This window comes from Lissotriton vulgaris, chromosome 12 (assembly GCF_964263255.1).
Source record: "Lissotriton vulgaris chromosome 12, aLisVul1.2, whole genome shotgun sequence".
In the NCBI taxonomy this organism is placed as follows: Eukaryota; Metazoa; Chordata; class Amphibia; order Caudata; family Salamandridae; genus Lissotriton; species Lissotriton vulgaris.
Window position 1 is genome coordinate 722,484,432 of NC_141700.1, and position 19,431 is coordinate 722,503,862.

General features: G+C 48.6%; 1 non-coding gene across 1 annotated transcript; it reads right to left on the reverse strand.

Moving 5' to 3' along the window:
• Window positions 1-14,293: 14,293 nt before the first annotated feature.
• Window positions 14,294-14,375, reverse strand: TRNAS-UGA (transfer RNA serine (anticodon UGA)). The gene has a single exon. It is a non-coding gene; the product is annotated as a tRNA-Ser (tRNA).
• Between the last annotated feature and the right edge of the window lie 5,056 nt (window positions 14,376-19,431).

The following is a 19,431-nucleotide window of genomic DNA, read 5'->3' on the forward strand; positions in this document are numbered from 1 at the left end:
CTTGTTCGGAGGTCACCACTGTCAGAATGTGTCCAGTGCTACAGATGCGATCGTTTTCCTGAAGCCATTCCTGCAGAAACCAAATTATCTGAAGCAGCCAAGGGAGTTTAAAGCTGCACTGCCTTAAACGTCACATCAAGATACAATCACATCGTGATTAACAGGTGTGCGTGTTAGCTTATCCACACTATTGTAACTATGGCATTGTACTGTAATGCTGTAATGCAGACGCGTTTGTGAAACGGCGTGTTTGTTTAATGCCCGCTTATTGTGTTTGTTTGCACGAGTTAGTACTCATGGCGATGGTTTACATACACATGTGCGAAAGTTTGCGGTAGTAGCCATTTTGACAAACTAACCCATATGTGGTGTTTTAGTATTAGCGAGTCACACAACTTGCACAGACCTTTACATCGTTTAGCTGCCCATTTTTAGGTCTCGCTATTATATCCCGCAGGGATTAAAAGGCGAGTATATAGTAGCCAAAACAAATTCTTGACCAAGTGCGGAATACATCCAGTTCATGTGATCTAGTCGTGTGAGACGCGCATGCATGTCAAACCCATCAGCCTTGCACCAGACTCCAATGGAATGCGCTCCCAAGCTACTCCCCCGCACCCCGCCATCAGACTTCAAAGCAATGCGCTCCTGTCCCCGCCCCCCCACGGCAATGCCAAGAGCTTGTTTACAATAACATTCTCGTGTGGAACATTCCCTCCCTCCCTTCCACCATCACCATCTCCTGCTCGTGTTTTTACAATAACAACATTCTCGTTTTACTTGCAGCTTTGCGCTGCATCTCTTCATGTTGTACTCTCCCTTCCACCACCACCATCTCCTGACTCGGCTCAGATTGGTTGCACAGACAGGGCAGAGATTAATGCTGTTTTTTTTTCTTATTCCTATTACCTCCCTCATGTAAGTTTCTTCGATGTTGCTCTATGTCACCCAGTCACCAGCCGGTTGCGCTCGCCAGTGTGCTTCTTCCCACTGTGTTCCTTCTGCGACCCCCCCCCAATCTCCCCCATGTTGCTTTTATTTATGTTTTGCAGTTTTCTATAGTGCAAACTCGACCCGAAGATATTAAAAGCATTTTACATCAGTATCAGTTAAATTATTTATTTTATTTTTTAGACAATGATTTGCCCAGAATGACAGGATGTTGAGCCATCGCAGTGACTCGAACTTGGTTCCTCCCCTTGCAAAGTCAGCAGCTCTGGCCATAACACCACATGCTTTCCCCAAAGTTGCTTTCACTTTCAACCTCACAACCTCCCCCATTTTGCTTCTGCGTGCTCCCCCCTCGTTACTCCCCTCCACCACCATTATCTGCATTCACCCCACATTGCTCCAGGAACAATACTTTGCTGTCAGAAATGAACGCTGTAAACAATAAGATGATATGTCGGCCTAATGTAAATGTTCGCTGCAAGGCATTGTGTCAATCCTTTAAAGTAAACTGCAGATAATGTGTAATATTTGTTCTGGAAAACGTGTGTGTGTCCTCCAGACATGACTCACCTCACATGTATGTTTTAACTTTATTTCTCTTAGAGTCCGAGATAGTTGCCTACTGCGCTTGCATAAACTCCAACCGAAACACCGGTTCTGTTCTGACCTGCACGTTTCTTTGTCTGTGTCTTCTGTTTGCTACTGCTGGAAGGTTCCCATGCATGCACCACAGACTGTGCAAACTCCACCATAAAGCATGAAGCACATACTGCAGTTTTTATTTAAGGCTAGTTAGGTAGCTAAAATGGGACAGCAGCAGTGCTATTTAGACAACAGAGAAGGGACACAGCTTGAAAACACTCGACTTGTTAATTCTCCTTGTGATAATACCAGCTGCTGCCGCTCCATGGGAAAGTTTGCTCTAGCTGTCTCCTTCACTAATCCCCACCTCTCGGTCTTTTCTGTCTCACCTACCTCCAGCGAGCTGTCTCCTTCACTAATCAATTACGGTGTCAAATGCCTATATTTTTTTAACCTGTACTTTCAATGATAATATTAAATGAATATTTTTGGGTTAACAAGGCTTTTGCTTAAAAGCACCATTCCGCTTACAATTGATCATAATTCACACTTTTTACTGCACCCTTGTGAGACATTGCTTATTACATGTAAATATTTTATAAGTGCCTGTTTCATATTTAGCCCTACTTTTACTTTTTGGGCAGTTTTATATCCTGTGAACTCGCATTCAAGGTACTGGAGTAATTCTTTATCATTTTTATTTTTTTCACTGTTTTAACACAGGCCGTGTTTAGCTGGGATTCCATGCTCCTGTTGGGTTGGTGTTAATCTTGAATTGCTTTCAGTCTTCAAAACCAACACTCGCCCTTACCTTTTCACCATTGCTTTTAAATTCTGCCTATTTTATAGAAAATTAATATTATGAAGTTAACCAGGCTTTCGCTTACAAGCACCATTAGTTTGTTCTTTGATGTAAAGAGGACACGCACCACAGCTGTTGTAGTGGACAAGCAATTGAAGTCTAAGTGACTGTGATATTTTCAGAGCAATAAAAGGCAAATGGTACATTCAGCAAGTGAATTGTTTTGTGAGTATAAGAGAGCGGTATGGTATTTGGGAACAGCAGTTGTTTCATTATGTGCTGAGGAACAGTATTGCTCTGTGAATGTCTGTTCCAGTACAAAATGCCCAGCTTTGCCAAACTACTCGCAGAAATAGAGTTCGCTGTTGACATCTGTTTCTGAAGTGATTGTTTTTCACGCGCTCTGCAGGTCACCATTTGCCAGCATGCGGGCGCTAGAGCTTTCATCCCTATCACTTCCCCTCCCACCTCCCAAACAGCATCGAGCCGTGAAGACCTGTTTTAGGTCTCGTTTTATTCTTTCTAGCATGCCGCATTAACATTCGTTCTATTATATAAACAGGCACACACAAAGAGAGTTGCACGAACATAACTGCTAAGGTTGCACTGAAAGTTATGCAGGCCGCCCGACACGTTGCCGCAGGTGACCCTCATAAGAGGGCGGTCACCGTAGTGCCACAGGATGGCAGGCGCACCAGCCTTCTGGTGTCCAGCGGCCGGTGGCTGCTGCCATGACGTCAGCGCGCTTCCTTGGGGTGTGGGGGGGACGAGGTATTTATGTCTCCCCCGTCTCCGAGCAGTCTCTTTTGTGCCTTGCTGCCCTCGATGTTGCCCTCCCTGCCGCTTACCCTACATCTCAAGTGGCGGGGGGGTGCTATGCTTTTAATATTTGTTATTTGTGTTGCAGGAGGAGTTACATGATGATCCAGAGGCGAAAGGTACTTAGGAGTACCCTATGCAGAAGCACAAAGGGTGCTGAGGCGTATTATCCCTGGGAGATCCGTGCAGTGGACCCTGGGGGTGCGACGGCGCCCCGTTATCCTACTGGCGGGGCGGTTGGTTACCTGGACAACCGGGGGTTACTTGAACGCTCCGCCCCTCATAGGGGGGGGAGTGTGAGCTAGAGGGTGGACCAATGGTTCACCCGATAGGTGAGGGGCTACCCTCTCACCACAACCGCTAAGCACCGTGTGGCCAAGGCCGCGGGCTACTTGGCCTTTCAGGTGGCAAGCTGCGAGGGGCGGCTTGCCTTTGGATCATCTGTAAGTTAACCCACCATGTTTTGGCAATGATATGCTAATAAACCTGCGACTACTTTTTCCCAACAACAAGTTGTCTTGTCCACTTATTTATGATGGGGATCATGTCGTTTGGGGGATGGTGTGCGGGCCGATATTGGCACTATGTGCAGGCCTTTAATACTTCGTTAGTAGTCTTTCTTTTTACCGTGCCGCATTAACACACGTTGTCTTACATGGAGAGGCTCCATGTTTAGTGACCCTAATATCAAAACCATGTTTTAAGAGTAAAACTCTATCCTTTTACAAATTTTCTCACCATATAGCTAAATTATTTTCATTGTGGAGTACAGGAAATCATCAGTTTCTCCACTTTCTGGTAACTACCTATGCATGCAAATTACCATTAAGGCAAGGTTTTATTTTCAGTATGCGTAGAATAGTCACATTAATATTTCATCTCCCTATAGAGCATCATGACTTTAATGACTTAAGTGCACTAGCGGAACACTGGCGTGGTACAGCTAGTATTGACCGTTGATTTCTTAGTGCTTTGACGTGCTAATGATTTGACGCGTTCGTTTCACTTTGCCCTCGGCTATTCTTGAACCGCATTATTCAAATACCTGAATGTGAGTAACCTTGTATATACTACAATCGTTTTCTACATAACGAGCACCGTTATGAAATAAACTCCTCACAAGTCACAAACACGTCACATCAAAGCCTTTTTCGTCACCATTATTTCACATGTACCTAACTGCACCTAAGCACATGAGCATTTCAGCAATGCATGACATTTAACAGGAGAGTGATGTTATACATATATGCTTTTGTATCAATTATGCATTACGATTTAATTTGGTTTCTAGATTGTACTCCTTGATGAAGAGCACATCATGCTCGAAATGCATTGGAGGTTTTCAAGCATAAGAAAAGAGACTTTGAGAATGAATCAATAGTCGGAATTAACCACAATGAATGAATTAAAAAAATTCATGATTAAATGACAAAGAATTGAATCAATTAATTATTTAAACCATATCGGACATAAGTGGAGTGCCCACAGGGGGATGCAACCAAGTTTTCTTGGAAGCACCGATTACTGATTGTTACGAAGACGTTCACCCAGGACGGAAACGTCACCCCAAGGATCACCCAAATCAACAAAAAACATTTTTCGAAAAGCTTCAATAACAAATTCACCTAACTTACGGGTTGTGCTCTAGCCTATTGATTTAAGTCCCAAGGCCCCCATACACATGGAATTATGACACAGACTCAGTTGTGTAATATCTGGAACTGGCCCAGGGCACGTGCGCCCGGCCCATTTTATTGGCAGGCTTACATGTCCTGTGACACCTGTGATGGATGGGTGTGGGGTAATAACAGTGGAGAAGTGTGGCTCACTGGTTAGAGGAGGATGACCTGGAAGCAGAGGTCAGCCTGGGACCAGGGTTCAATTCCTTGCTTGGCGCGGTCTTGAGTCCTAAAATGTCCACAGACTGGACAATTCTCGCTCCGGTGTCTACTTGGTTCACACTCTGCGACTCTGGGCAATAGCTTGCTTAATCTCCACAATGGCCCCTTGCGGCGGGATGCCTGGCTTTCACCTTGCGGATACCCTGCCGGGATTATCTCACAGGGGAATACCAGGACGGGTTCCCTAAGCAAGCGCTTAGAAACCGCTCAGTGATTTGTGCTATATAAATTCCTGTACATTTACATATAATATTGCAAGCCAGCCCTGTGGGAGAGACTGGTAGATAAGAACCCTAGAACAGTGACCTGCCAGTCACTACATCCCTCCCAAACTTTATTGAAAATGAAACAACTAGTCCAACCTGTGGGAGAGAACAAAATAACACAAAACTTCACAGAGTCTATGAGGCTGCTATCTGGAGATAATGAGTGGACATGTGCAGCTGAGAGCACCGGGCATCATGGCGTGCATCAGCAGCTTGAACCAAACTAATCTGGTCATGAATGGCAGTGAAGATAAAACTAGATTTCTTGCTCAAGAGTCTGAATGTCACAGTTCACCTGGGCACTGTGGATCCTGTCCCACCTGGACTCAACACGTGGGAATCTACATACAATGTTTATGTACACTGCTTGCTGTGAGGGTGCAAGTGGAGCAATAGTGAAGTCTGTGGACGATATATTTTCAAAAGACGTCCTGGCTCCATGAACATCAAGCCTACTATGATGGATGACATCCTGGTAATTGTTGACGAGTTTCTTTCAGAAGCAGTATTGCTTCCAGCTGCATGATGGTGGAGTCAATTCCGACATCCTTCTCTCACCAAGATACCAGGATTCACCGCTCATGGGAGTCCCCTCAGGTCCTCTTCACCAGGCTTCCACTGGACTGTCTGGACTTTGCTGTGTCGTTCCAAAGCTGTACTATAGGTTCATGGAGGAATTGCTATGAGTCCCACCTTCAAGTCACTTGTTCCACCCAGAAGGTAGTTGTTTCCAGGTCGGTGTACTCCTGCCCTCCTGATTCTGGGACACTGGCATTGACGGGACAGTCTTTGGTGGTAACCAGCTTCCCACAAGAGATCTTCATGCCTCCTGAGACCTGCAGGGGAGCTGTTTCAGACGCATCTTTCTTGGTGCAATTCCGCTCTCATCCGTGATCGCTGAGGCCCTTCCCCCTGGGACGTCATAGTCCGGTGTGGATTGGTCGGATCCTTTTATAGACCCCATGACCGAGGTCATCTCAGGACGTCCGAGAAGGACCACAATCCAGTCTCACATGCAACCCCAAAGGTGGATGGTACATATGGTCCAGCTTGCTCTCTTCCGCAGGCTTGAGGTTTGCTTGGTGTATTCGAAGATTTTTAGGCAGCCAGCCTCTCATGATGCCACGGATACTTCACTCAAGATGTCCAACAGCTCCTGAGTTGTTTTTTGAGATGCACTCGAACTAAACAACACTCACAGTATGTGGTGTGCCGGGTATCTACTTCACACCATTCTCTTCTTATTTCTTTCTTTAATTCTTCGTCTGATTTAAACTTGTGTTCTCATAACACTTCTACACTTCACCTTCTTCTTTACAACACAGTCTATTTCCATTTCCCCTTACTCTCTTTCCTTTTTTGATCAGTCCTCCCCATGTGACGTGCACTTCATGTTGGTCTCCCTGGCCAAGTCCTACCCATAGGACTATGCTTTGTCCTCGTCCAGTGTTCAGACCTCTCGTCGTGACCATCTTCATTTCACAACCTCTCCTAGGTCTTCTTCCTTCGACTTCTTGCAAATCTTCTCTCCAACCTTTCACAGGTCACCTTCTGCGACCTCTCACAGGTCATCTTCTCTGACCACTCACAGGTCTTATTCTCCAGCCTCTCACAGGTCATCTTCTCCGACCTCTCACAAGTCATCTTCTTCGACCTCTTGCAGGTAATCTTCTCCAACCTCTTGCAGGCCATCTTCTTTGATCTCTCGCAGGTCTCTTCTTTGACCTCTCGCAGGTCTCTTCTCTGACCTCTTGCAGGTATCTTCTCTGACCTCTTGCAAGTCTCCTATTTGACCTTTCTCTAGTCTCTTCTCTGAAGGACGCACTCCTTGCACCTCAAGGCAACGCCAACGTGGCACTCTTGTCGGCCTCCACTCAGGCAGATTTTACAGGGTCTAGCACACCCTGTAATGACATGGGCCCTCTTCTTCGCGGGGCACTAACTCTTGGGCTCCAGGCCGTACTGTCAGCTTCTCTGACATGGTCTTCAGCGCACTTCAGACTTTAGCGTCCTCTGCCCTTCACTTGTGGGTTTTCCTTCTGCTGACGACTTGCTTATCCAGTTCCTCCCCTTGAGGTAGCATCCTTCTACCACTGGGGGCGCTGTCAGCACATTTCTTCCTGGATGTGGTGGTGGTATATGACTGCAGGAGTCCTCTTGTCCAGACACTGGTTGGGGCCATAAGTCAATACATATTCTCTTCTCTGCCCACCACAGTTCTCACCTTATGCTGTGCTCCGCAGGTGCACATCTTGTGGGATTCTTTGCATTATGAGTGTGTAGTCTCTCTCTCCATCACATTACAAGTCCCTTTGTGCTGCTACCCCTTTAGATTTGGGCTAGCTGACACCTTCCTTGCACTGAGGGCTGTTGTACCGTACAAGACAGGCTTTAAGTCTAGTGCAGCAACCTCCTGTGGCCACTAGGTGGTGTTGCAGGCTCCTTACATGGCAGTCCCTCTCATGCAGCAGTCCATGCTTCCTTTCATGACTGGCCCTGCCAGAACATCTGGCGGGGGACACTCTTCATGGAATCAGTGGGGCCAAATCTACGTTCTCCCCTCTCTATTAACTTTATGCCACTGCAGCCATCGCTCTGCTGCTGTCCATTTCAGGGCACACTGTCTTTTTTTATTTAAAACACCCTTTTTTCTGCAGGCCTCAGTGCCTCCCGTGACCTCTAGTTGGCACTGCCACTGCTTCTTGCTCTCGCTGGCAGGCCACTGCCTCCTCTTCGCCCCAACAAAGTGGCCAGGCAGCAGGCAAACAGCATGGCAGGAATGAAGCAAGGCACCGGCCGTGCTCAACCTTTCCGGCATGCAAGGTCAATAAATAAATCAATCAGGAATTTGTGAAGTGCGCTACTCACCCGCGAAAGTCTCGAGGTGGTGGGGGGCGGGCGTACTGTGCAGTTCTGTCCCACCCAAAGAGCAAGGTCTTGAGGCTCCTCCTAAATGCTTGCAGAGTAGAGGAACGTCTGATGCTGAGCAGGAGTTCTTTCCAGGTCTTTGCCGCGATGTAGGAGTATACTCTTCCACCCATTCTGGCTCTGCAGATGTGAGGGGATTCGGTAAGGGTAAGGTCGGCAAAGTGAAGGTTTCTCTTGGGTGTGTAGAAGGAGAACATTTTGTTGAGGTATTGGAGACCAGTGTTGTGGAGAAATTTGTAGGCGTGAGTGAGTAGCTTGAAGGTGACTCTCTTGTCGACGGGGAGCCAGTGGAGGTCTCTTAAATGCTGGGGGATGTGGTCTTGTCCTGGGATGCCAAGGACAAACCTGGCAGTGGTGTTCTGATTAGTCTGGCATTTTAGGAGTATGGATGTGTTGATTACGGGATAGAGGGCGTTTCCATAGTCCAACCTGCTGGTTATGAGTGCGTGAGTGACGGTCTTTCTAGATTCAGGGGGATACATTTGAAGGTCTTGTGGAGGATGTGAAGGATGTTGAAGCACGTGGGAGAGATTGCGCTGATCTGTCGGGTCATGGTGGGGGAAGAGTCGACTATGAAGCCGAAGGTGCGAGCATGGTCCGTGGGGAATGCCGAGGGTGGTGAGCCACCAGCTGTTGTCCCATGTGGAGAGGGAAGATTCTAGGACTTCTATCTTCTCAGAGTTGAGCTCCAGGCAGCTGCTGCTCATCCAGGATGCAACGTCTTTCATTCCTTCCTAGAAGCTGAGTCTGGTGGTGTTGAGTTCCTTAGTAAGGGACATGATGAGCTGGGTGTTGTAGGTGTAGGATACTATGCTGAGTCCATGCTTTCTGACCATGGCGGCAAGGGGGGCCATGTAGTTGAAGAGCCTAGGGCTGAGTGAAGATCTTTGGGTGCCATTCCGTTGGCCATTCCGTGGGCAGCCGCTCAGTGGTGCTGCAACAGTTTTGTGTTTTGCAGCAGCTCCATTGACTGCTGATATGTCTCCCCTCACGGGTGTTGCTGGAGCAGGTGCAAGGTATGGCCAGGTCTCTCTTGCCTTTAAGGCACTGTCTCCGATGTCCAGCACTCAGACTCATGCAGTGGGAGATTCACCACAGGACAGTGGCATTCTATAACACCGACCGACCATTCACACTGACAGGGTGAGTGAACACTGGGGCAGGGACACTTTCCCAGGAGAGGGCACAACTGCTCTGCGTTCTCAACTGGGCCTCCACTCAACTTGGCTGCCATCAAGTCTTTAGTTCCTTGGTGGCAGTCGCTCTTTCATTGCAGGCCCTCACTTCATGTCAGAGCGGCCCCTGGCCCTCCTCTTGACTCTGCAACAGGGGGTAGTCCACATAGACCACAGAGCACCTAATATAATTTCTCCCCTCGAGCACCGCATATCTCATTTCTTTACGGTAAGCAAGTGCGGCACCACCCCTGCACAGCGGCTCTGAGGTAGAATTCTTACAATCGCCCGCCGTGTCACTTCACCAGTATAATGGGAGCAGGAAGTGGGATGCTTTCAGGCTTTTTGGTCCACTTCAGGCATTACAGCGACCTCACTGTCTGCACAGTTTCTCTGCCCATGCGGGCACTTCAAGGACAGGGGAGGTTCCTCTTCCTGCAGTGTGGATAGGCAGCTACGGGCACTACGGGCACAGTGCTGGCTATAACCCCTCACCCGCTTTACCTTGCTGTCAACCTCACACTGTCATAAATGGGTGCACACATCATGCCTGATGGGTCAGCAACCGCTTTCTCTGGTCCGGAACCACCTCACCGGGGCTTGGGCTGGCAGAAAATTCGGTCAGCTCTGCCATTTTGCTTCAAGCGACTACACAAAGATGTATGCCGCGCCGCTTCTCAGCAGGCCTGTGCTGCCAGGCATATACTCATGGGCATCGCCTTCCTCGTCCGTCGGCTGCAGCGTGTTGGCAAGGGTGCCTTCAAAACAGGCTACCCGTTCCATCTCACCAGACTTTCAGGCTGCTGCACTCTGGGTTGGCCCACTTATCGCCAATGCAATGGGTTGGGGCCCCAGGTCCCCATACACATGAAATAATGACATAGACTCAGTTGTGTAGTATCTGGAACTGGCCCAGGGCACGTGCGCCCGGCCCCTTTTATTGGCAGAGTCATATGTCCTGTGACAGCTGTGATGGGTGGGTGTGGGGTGATCATGTAAACCAGGCTGAGTACTTAACTCGTACACTGTCAGATCATAACCCCTTGCTATTGACGCTAAACTGGATGACTGAGACCTCACGAGTCCCGACGTGGCAACTACGACGGACCATCTAGACGACCCACTGTTTCGAGAGGCGCTAGGGGAGAGAATCACGCTATATTTTGAGGAAAATAATGGCACCACGGCATCCAGAGCGATGGAGTGGAATGCCTTCAAGGTTTTTATCAGAGGCCACTGTATCGGGAAATATGCAGGAGCCCGCAAGACGCTATTTGAGGACTTGGATAAGGCAGAGAGGGCATTGCGGAAAGCCGAGTTGGTGCGACCTAATCATCCTGAGCTACAGGAGGTTGTCAGTGAGGCCAAGGAAGCAGCTGCGGTTGAAATGGAGCAGCTTCAGAGCTTTGACCATAAGACCTACCTGACGAGGGCACACGCTGAGGGGGACAAGGCAGGGACGATGCTTGCTTGGTTGGCTAACCCAACTAGGCGCAGCCACCCGATCTTGGCCATCGAGGGAGAAGGGGGCCACATATGCAACACCCAGACAGAAATCTTGGACAGCTTCCGATCATATTACGGAATGCTGTACAAAAGTGAGTTGGAAGGGTGAGAATGTGAAAGCGACACCTGCTTGGAGGGGCTACAATTGCCGCAGCTAGACCAAGAGCAGTCAGAAGACCTGGGCAGGGATATCACACTGGGGGAGAAAGGAAGTGCGGTGAAGCAGATGGCTCGAAACAAAACCCCGGGCTTATACGGCTTGCCCATAGAATTTTACAGTAAATACTTGAGCCAACTTGCTCCGCGGCTCAGGGCGGTTTACAACGAAGCTAAGGCTAGAGGAAGACTGCCTCAATCCATGTGCGAAGCTTTGATGATCCCATTACTGAAGCCGGGGACGGAGAGCAACAGACCAGCATCTTATCGGCCGTTGTCCATGCTAACAACGGACTACAAAATCCTGAGTACAATACTGGCGACTAGACTGTTGCAGCACATGACGGAGCTGATCCATAGTGACCAATCCGGCTTCATTCCCACGCGAAACACTACCAGCAATGTACACCGACTGATACGATTAATGGGTGACCCAATGCTAAAGGCGCGAATGCCCTTAGTATTATCAATTGACATCGAGAAGGCGTTTGATAGCTTGGAGCGGGAATATCTATACAGGGTCATGAAGCGCTTTGGCCTTGGCGACAATTATATAGGATGGACCAAAGTGTTGTACGCATCAGCGACGGCACGAGTGCGAGTAGGCTCCCTCATATCGCACCAGTACCAAGTGTGGCGTTTCACTAGGCAGGGATGCTCGCCATCCCCCCCCTGCTGTTTGCCTTAGCGAAAGAGCCATTTGCGGCGGAAGCATGGACGGGACATTATTACAGGGGCCTAGTCTACAGTGGAAGCCCGCAGGTTATCTCGCTGTATGCGGACGACCTCTTATTATTTCAAGAGGATGCAAGCGAGGCGCTGGAGGGTGCTGAAAGACGTCTCAAATTTTTTGGTAGGCTGTCGGGATTAAAAGTCAATTGGTCTAAATCCTGTTTATTCCCACTGCGACAGGGGGAGACGCGACCTGCCAATCGCCCGCTACTCAACTGGGAACCTACATGCTTGAAATATCTGGGAGTACATGTGTATCACAAGACAGCAGATGTGCTGGAGGGCAATGTGGGCCGCTGTATCCGAGCATTGAAGGGAAGCATGTCCTTTTGGGCCACCCTACCGCTTTCGGTGACAGGCCGCATCTCATTAGTGAAAATTATAGCTTTACTGCGCCTCATTTACTACTTCTGTACGCTGTCTGTGTGGATACCCGGTTCTGTCTTTCAACAGCTGAGGTCATTGTTGATATTGTTTCTGTGGGGCACGGGCAGACGTAGAATAGTGTTAGATACGTTGGTCCGACCAAAGGACGAGGGGGGCATGGCGGTACCGGATTTTGAGTTCTACTATCTAGCGGCTCAATTACAAGTCTTCACGCAGGAAGTGGCGAGGGTGTACCGAGGCCCGGAGCAGGAGAGGGACGGGGGTACCCCCCGCCATGTTCTAGCGTACATCACTATACAGCAGAGGCTCACCCTCAAAGATTTGTCCCTAGAAGAGCAGACGTTTAGGCTTTGTTGGAATCGAGCACGACGGAGAGCGGGAGTGCGGCGTATGTATGCACCCGAGATACCACTGGGAATGGTGACGGCACTCCCTCACGGCGGCGATTGGTCGCGATTACAGGGGTGGGAAGATGCAGGGCTACAAATGCTAGGAGACCTGTACGAAGACGGGGCGTTACTCCCATACCAAACCTTACAAGACCGATTTGATCTCCTGAGAGGGGACTATCTGATGCACGCTGCTGTGACCAGAGCCATGCAGGCACACTGGGGGGGAGGGCTGCTGGAGCCCGCCACGTCCATGGCCTGCCAATACACTATGATGGCAGCTGGTACTTATAAAGCAGTAACGTGCCTTTATTCTAGAATGCTGCGAGAGACTTTAAATCCTCTGACAACACTGAAGACCAAATGGGAATTAGACCTCCAGATGGAGATCCACGATACAACTTGGGCGCAAATACTGAGGCGGGCAAGGAAGAGCACGAGGAACGCACGCTTCCAACTGATACATTTTTATATCCTCCATAGAGCCTACCTCACACCAGGGAAAATCGGAGTGTATTTCGGGGTGGAGAATGCGGCTTGCCCCAGATGTAACACAGCAGAGGCGGACCTAGGCCATATGCTCTGGGACTGCCCACACTTACAGGATTATTGGCAGGAGATTGGCGAGACATTGAACAACGCAACGGATAGAGACCTACAATATAATAAGGCTGTAGGAGTGTTGCATTGGTTTCCGCACACACCCAAGAATAGAATCACGAGTAAGTTTATAGATATGGGACTGGTATTGGCCAAGAGGGAAATAACTAGAAATTGGAAATCAAAAAAGGGCCCCACGCACAAGAGGGGGTTTAATGAGTGTCTTAAATGGGCGGCGAGCGAAAGTACGCTCAAGTATCAACTGGCTCGCCGCAAATCTGACGATAGGGCACTGGAAGCGGCAGCAGCGTGGGAGGCGTTGGTGCACTGCAAGCATTACGAGACAGTACGCTGGGGGAGGAAGAAGGACTTTTCAACTCGGGAATTGAAGCTCCCTCCGACACACCAGGTGCACTTTCTTTGTGAACCTTAAATCACTCCTGACGGCACTCATACAAACACATCAACAGCGAGCTCAGGCGGAGGCACTGGGAGATGGGTGGGGGAGGGAGTTAGGGAGTTAGGAAGTTTGGGTGAAGGAGGGGCTTGGGAGGTGGGGGGGGAATGTAAAAGCAGACTGCAGATATCCTTGCACGGGGAAATAATGGCGCTCAGAAGTTGCTGGGAGGGGTGATTCACCGTTTGACGCCGCCCGACCTCCGGGTTGTGGGCTCATAGGCCGTGTACACGAATCACTCAAACAAGAAATAAGTATTAGTGTTGGCAATGTAAGGTGCTTATAAGTGTATGATGTATGATTTGGTTCTGCAATAAAAACGGTTTTAAAAAAAATTATAATAAGAAAAAAATAATCATGTAAACCAGCCCTCTGGGACACAGACATATTTAGGAGCACTAGAACAGTGACCAGCCGGTCACCACAATGACCACTCGAGTTGATCGTTAGAAATTATGGTAGTAAAAAATAAACACTGAAGGAGAGTCGCTCGAACAAATTATGTTTGTGAGATTATTTTTACTGTTTTCGTTTTAAATGCTGCTGGAAAAATGAACACCGTAGATGGCAGGAGTCGAACCATTATGTTAGTGAAATTATTTTTACTGGTTTAGTTTTTAATGATGCTGGAAAAATGAAGACCGTAGTCGGCAGGATTCGAACCTGCGCGGGGAAACCCCAATGGATTTCAAGTCCATCGCCTTAACCGCTCGGCCACGACTACCTGTCTAATGCTGTGGCAGGTACATGTTTTGTACATGGAACCCTGTGATAGTTTGGTCGAGTATTGATGTATATGTGTTTGAAGTAGAATTTCTATGTTCTAACAGCAAGAAAGGACGCATTTCTTCACCAAACAACATCAGCTTTGACTTACTTTGCAGTAAGTTATCTACAGACGCCTTTATGCTTCTGATTCCCTATTGGATGCACGATGAAATAGACATTTTCATTGGTTAACGCTTCGTATGGGTGGAGTACTAAACAGGTGTGGATGGTATTTGGATAGAGGCAGAAATGTGGACAATACACTTCAAAATGGATTGGGGGGGGGGCACTGAAGAGGAGCAGAGGAAAGTCCATGCAAATCCAAAACACACCCACAGAAGTGTGAGCCAAGACTAAGTCGGAAAGGTGACACCCAAAAGTAATCATGACGTGCTACAGGCTAATTGTACCTTACATTACATCCGATCAGCCTTAAAGTAATGGATTAACGCAGAACACATTGAAGGCAGATATTAATGCTACGAAGAAGGCAGAAACAATGAACTAACTTATAAATGATATCACAGTTCAGAGCCACCCTGCGGAATTTTAGGGTCCCAGGGCAGGCGGACTTTGGGGTCACCAGTTCTGAACAAGTGTCATTCTTCGTTACATATTTTCAGCTAACTCAAGCCCTCTTCACGGCAACAAATACGAGTGATACGTTAAACTCTCAGAAGGTACTGTAGGTTAACATATCACAGTGGAATTATTGACCTGCATCAATCCCGAATCCCCAAAATGTGTACTGTACCATAAGAGTAAATAGAAGTGTGACACGAATAATAAATCTATAGTTACCGATATATATATATATATATACTTGACGATATAGCGAGGTAAGTGAGAAAGAGGTAGGTAGAAAGTTAAGAGACTGGTGAGGCTAGTGTAGGTGGAGAAAAGGGGAGTACAAGATAGGCAGAGATGATGAGATAAACAAGCATTGGCAAAACCAATAGTTTCTGCATATGTGAGGTCTATTGGCTTTGTCAATGTATTGTTTTGACATGTGCAACATGGCTTAGCGTAAAGAAAATAGTGCTATGACAAGGTCAGCGCTGACCATGCCGTTGCACTTTTTCCTTTACTTTAAACTAGGGCTTTAAGTGGGATTAAAAAACTGGGGGGTCTCTCAAAGGGGCGTGGCAGTGTAATTAGGGGCGTGGCTTTAAAACACTTATGCTAAAAATCTGTGTTTAGCATAGTGTGCCGCCCGACTTGTATTTTGCTGTTTCTGCCATTGCATCCAGGTATGTGATACAACAAGTAACATCGTACCTACAACAAGTAAGACTACTGGCTTTGTCAATTGTTATTAGTTGCATTAGATAAATAAGCTGCAACTATGGCTTGTTACATATAATATTGAAAACGCTTCCATTTAAAGCCCTGGTGAACCTACCACAATGTTGCTGCTCTTGCGTTTCAGAAAGAGAAGGGAAATCCAGAAAAAAAAGACTCTTTAAAAGGATTTCCCTTCCCCTACAACCCTCGCCTGGCATGACATCATGCCGTAACTTCTCTGCTAGTGAGAAGTGAGCAGTGTTGGCAGCGCACATCGATGTGCCTGCTCTCTCGTAACTGGTCTCTATCGGGCTGTTTTGCGCCCTGGCTTTTTTTTCCGGACTGGAGTGACAGCCAACTCTGCTGTCACTGCACTCTGGAAAAAACGGACCGTCTGTGCCAACGCACAAAACAGAGCCCGATAGAGACCCGTTTTGAGGCCCCTTTTAAAAAACTGCCAGTGCTCAGACCCCTGGAGACCCGGCCCACTTAAAGCCCTGCTTTAAGCCAATTTGCACATCAGTACATGCTGCTTTGCACCATGGCTTAAAGTAAAGAAAATAAGGGCTATGAGACGACCAGCATTGGCAGCACAATGGTGCTTTTTTCCTTTAGTTTAAGCCATGCTACACATCAGTGTGGGCTGCTGTGCAATATGTCTAAAAACATGTTTTGACAAAGCCAACCGATCTCCCATAGGCGAAAACTATTGGCATTGCCAAAGCTTGTTAGGTATTTCCATGCTTCCCATTTGACGCGCTTTCACCACTCTCTTTGGAATCAAAGCACTGTGGGGCTGGACGGGAGTGGCAAGTCTGGAAGTTTGTGAGTAGCATCTGTCGGGGAGGCAGGCGCCACACATGAGCACTGCACGGAGTAGGAATGGCGACAAGTGACTCTTGACAGTGATACTTACATTGCAGCAGGGGCGGCCTTAGGCATGTGCAAGCTGTGCACCTGCACAGGGCCATCAAACCCCAGGGGCCACCACGCCAATATATATCCTTAATATAATAATCCTCTGAGGATGGATACATATTTGCGTGGCGGCCCCTGGCAGAGACTTGGCAGCCTCTGGCTCTGTTCCACTTCCAAACACCCTGACCCCCCACCTCTTCACTGGCTTCCGCGCTCCAGACCCCCTCTTCCGGGGCCCCCTACCTACGCTCTCTGCGCAGGGCCACCATGATCCTAGAGCCGCCCCTGATTGCAGCTCCAGGGTTGGGCTGTAAAAAAAACACAACTATTTACCCAACTATTTACCCCAAAAATAAAACATTCATATGGCAAAGGCCTGCATTAGTATCGGCGAGCACTGCTGTCAGAGTGCTTGAGCGGGGCATCAACACAAGAAACATCAGTACGAGTGTGAGGGGGGTACAAGCAACACAAGGGAGGGGTGGGGTAGGAGAGTGGGAGAAGCAACATAATAGATAGCAGGGGAAATGTGTGGCAGGCAACCTGTGGGAGCTGTGGAGGAGGATGGGGGAGCATCAACATAACGGAGGGCTGGGGGTAGTGTTGGGGAACAGGCAGCGGGAGGGGGTGGGAAGCAGGGGGGAGCAGCAACACAAGGGACAGCATGGATGGTTGGAGGAGTGTGGTTCTGGAGACATATGCACCCTTATCAAATGCATGTAAAACAAGCATTTGCAATGCAATAGGTCTCGCATTTAAGAGAGTTTGAGCTATTGGCATTGTAAATGACAACACCTTTTATTTATGTGTTGATTTTAAAACAGATATATAAAAGGCATTGTCATTTACAATGCAAATACATCCAACTCTCGCCTATTGCATTTCAAATGCACTTGGCACCTGTGCGATAATAAACAGAAAGCGTTAGGAGACAGCGTGTCCTGCCTGCAACAGCCAGCAGGAGAAAGCAATAAATAAGATGCAATGGGACTTGAAAGCAAGGTCAACGGTTTTCTTTAAAAAAGTGACAAAATATCTTTCAGTATGGTCGGGCTTGGAAACTTTTTGGAAATTTTTTTGCCTTGCAGACTTTCACCAGGAGATATTCACTGTTGGTATCTGACCCAGGCTCTAACACAGTCAGCCATTTTTTAACTCAATGATTTTCCCAGGGTTGCTATAGAATTTCAAACTGAATTCTTCACCATTTATTTTGAACTAAATGTACTTCAGTATATATGTTTGGACCTTCAAGCTACATTAATGTGTCCTCGGGCCTTAAAGGTCATTTTGGCACAGTCTCCATGCTGCTGCATAGATTGTCTGTCTGCAGGTGTGACTGTACTGCTGTCTAGCTTATGATTGGTTGTGTGCAGTGGTAGAAGTGGGCGGAATCAGAAGGGCATGGCATGCTCCTACTTTTAAAAATTATTTCAGTCCGTTCCCCTACTTCTTTATTTTAAAAAAGCATCCCGGGACGGCAAGAATAGTCCAACTTAAAAATGATAACTTCTTTCTTTCAGCTTCCAGGGGCTGCTCGCACTTCTCTGTTGAACTCCGGAGGCTGCAGCAGCCCCTCCCTGAGCTCTCACAGACTGTGGGCGGCCCATTGTCATTCCGATTGAGGCTGATTATCCCCTTTCGAATGACATTGCGACGCCCTCTGCCTGCCTTTAGCATATCATGCTGAGTTAGTGATTACAGAGGAGCTTTCCCCAGACAGAGTACTGTGGGGAACTTGCCACCATGTGAAATTTGTCGATGTTATACACAGAGTCAACTGGGCAGGAGCAATGAAGGGACAGAATAGTAGACAGGAAAGGAGAGGTGATGAGGCAGGAGAGGTGACCGGGCAGGAGAAGTGAAGGGGCAGGTAGAAGTGACAGGGAAGAAGAGGCAACAGGGATGGAGAGGTGACGGGGCAGGAGAGGTGACGGGGCAGGAGAAGTGACGAGGCAGGAGAGGTGACCGGGCAGGAGAAGTAACAGGCAGGAGTAGTGATGGGGCAGGAAAAGTGACGGGGCAGGAGAGGTGACAGGTCAGGAGCAGTGATGGGACAAGAGAGGCGACAGGAAAGGAGAGGTGGCGAGGCAGGAGAAGTGATGGGGCAGGAGAAGTGACAGGGCAGGAGCGGTGATTAGGCATGTGCAGGAAAGGTAACCGGGCAGGAGCGGTGAACGGACAGGAGCAGTAAACGGATAGGGGCAGTGAACGGATAGGGACAGTGAACGGATAGGAGCAGTGAACGGGGCAGGAGAAGTGATGGGACAGGAGAAGTTATGGGACAGGAGAAGTGATGGGGTAGGAGAAGTGATGGGGCAGGATTGCTGACCGGACAGGAGCAGTGAACGGGCAGGAGTGCTGAACGGACAGGAGCAGTGAACAGCAGGAGCAGTGAACGGCAGGAGCAGTAAACGGGCAGGTGTGGTGACCGGGCAGGAGTGGTGACTGGGCAGGAGTGGTGACGGGGTAGGAGAAGTAACGGGGCAGGAGAGGTGATGGGGCAGGAGAGGTGATGGGGCAGGAGAAATGACAGGGCAGGAATGGTGGTTAGGCATGAGCAGGAGCGGTAACCGTGCGGGAGCAATGAAAGGACAGGAGCAGTGAACGGCGCAGGAGCAGTGAACGGGGCAGGAGCAGTGATCGGGCAGGAGTGCTGACCAGACAGGATCAGTGAATGGTAGGAGCAGAGAACGGGTAGGAGCCATGATGGGGCAGGAGTGGTGACGGGGCAGGAAAAGTGACGGGACAGGAGCAGTGCCGGGGCAGGAGAAGTGATGGGGCAGGAGAAGTGACAGGGCATGAGAATT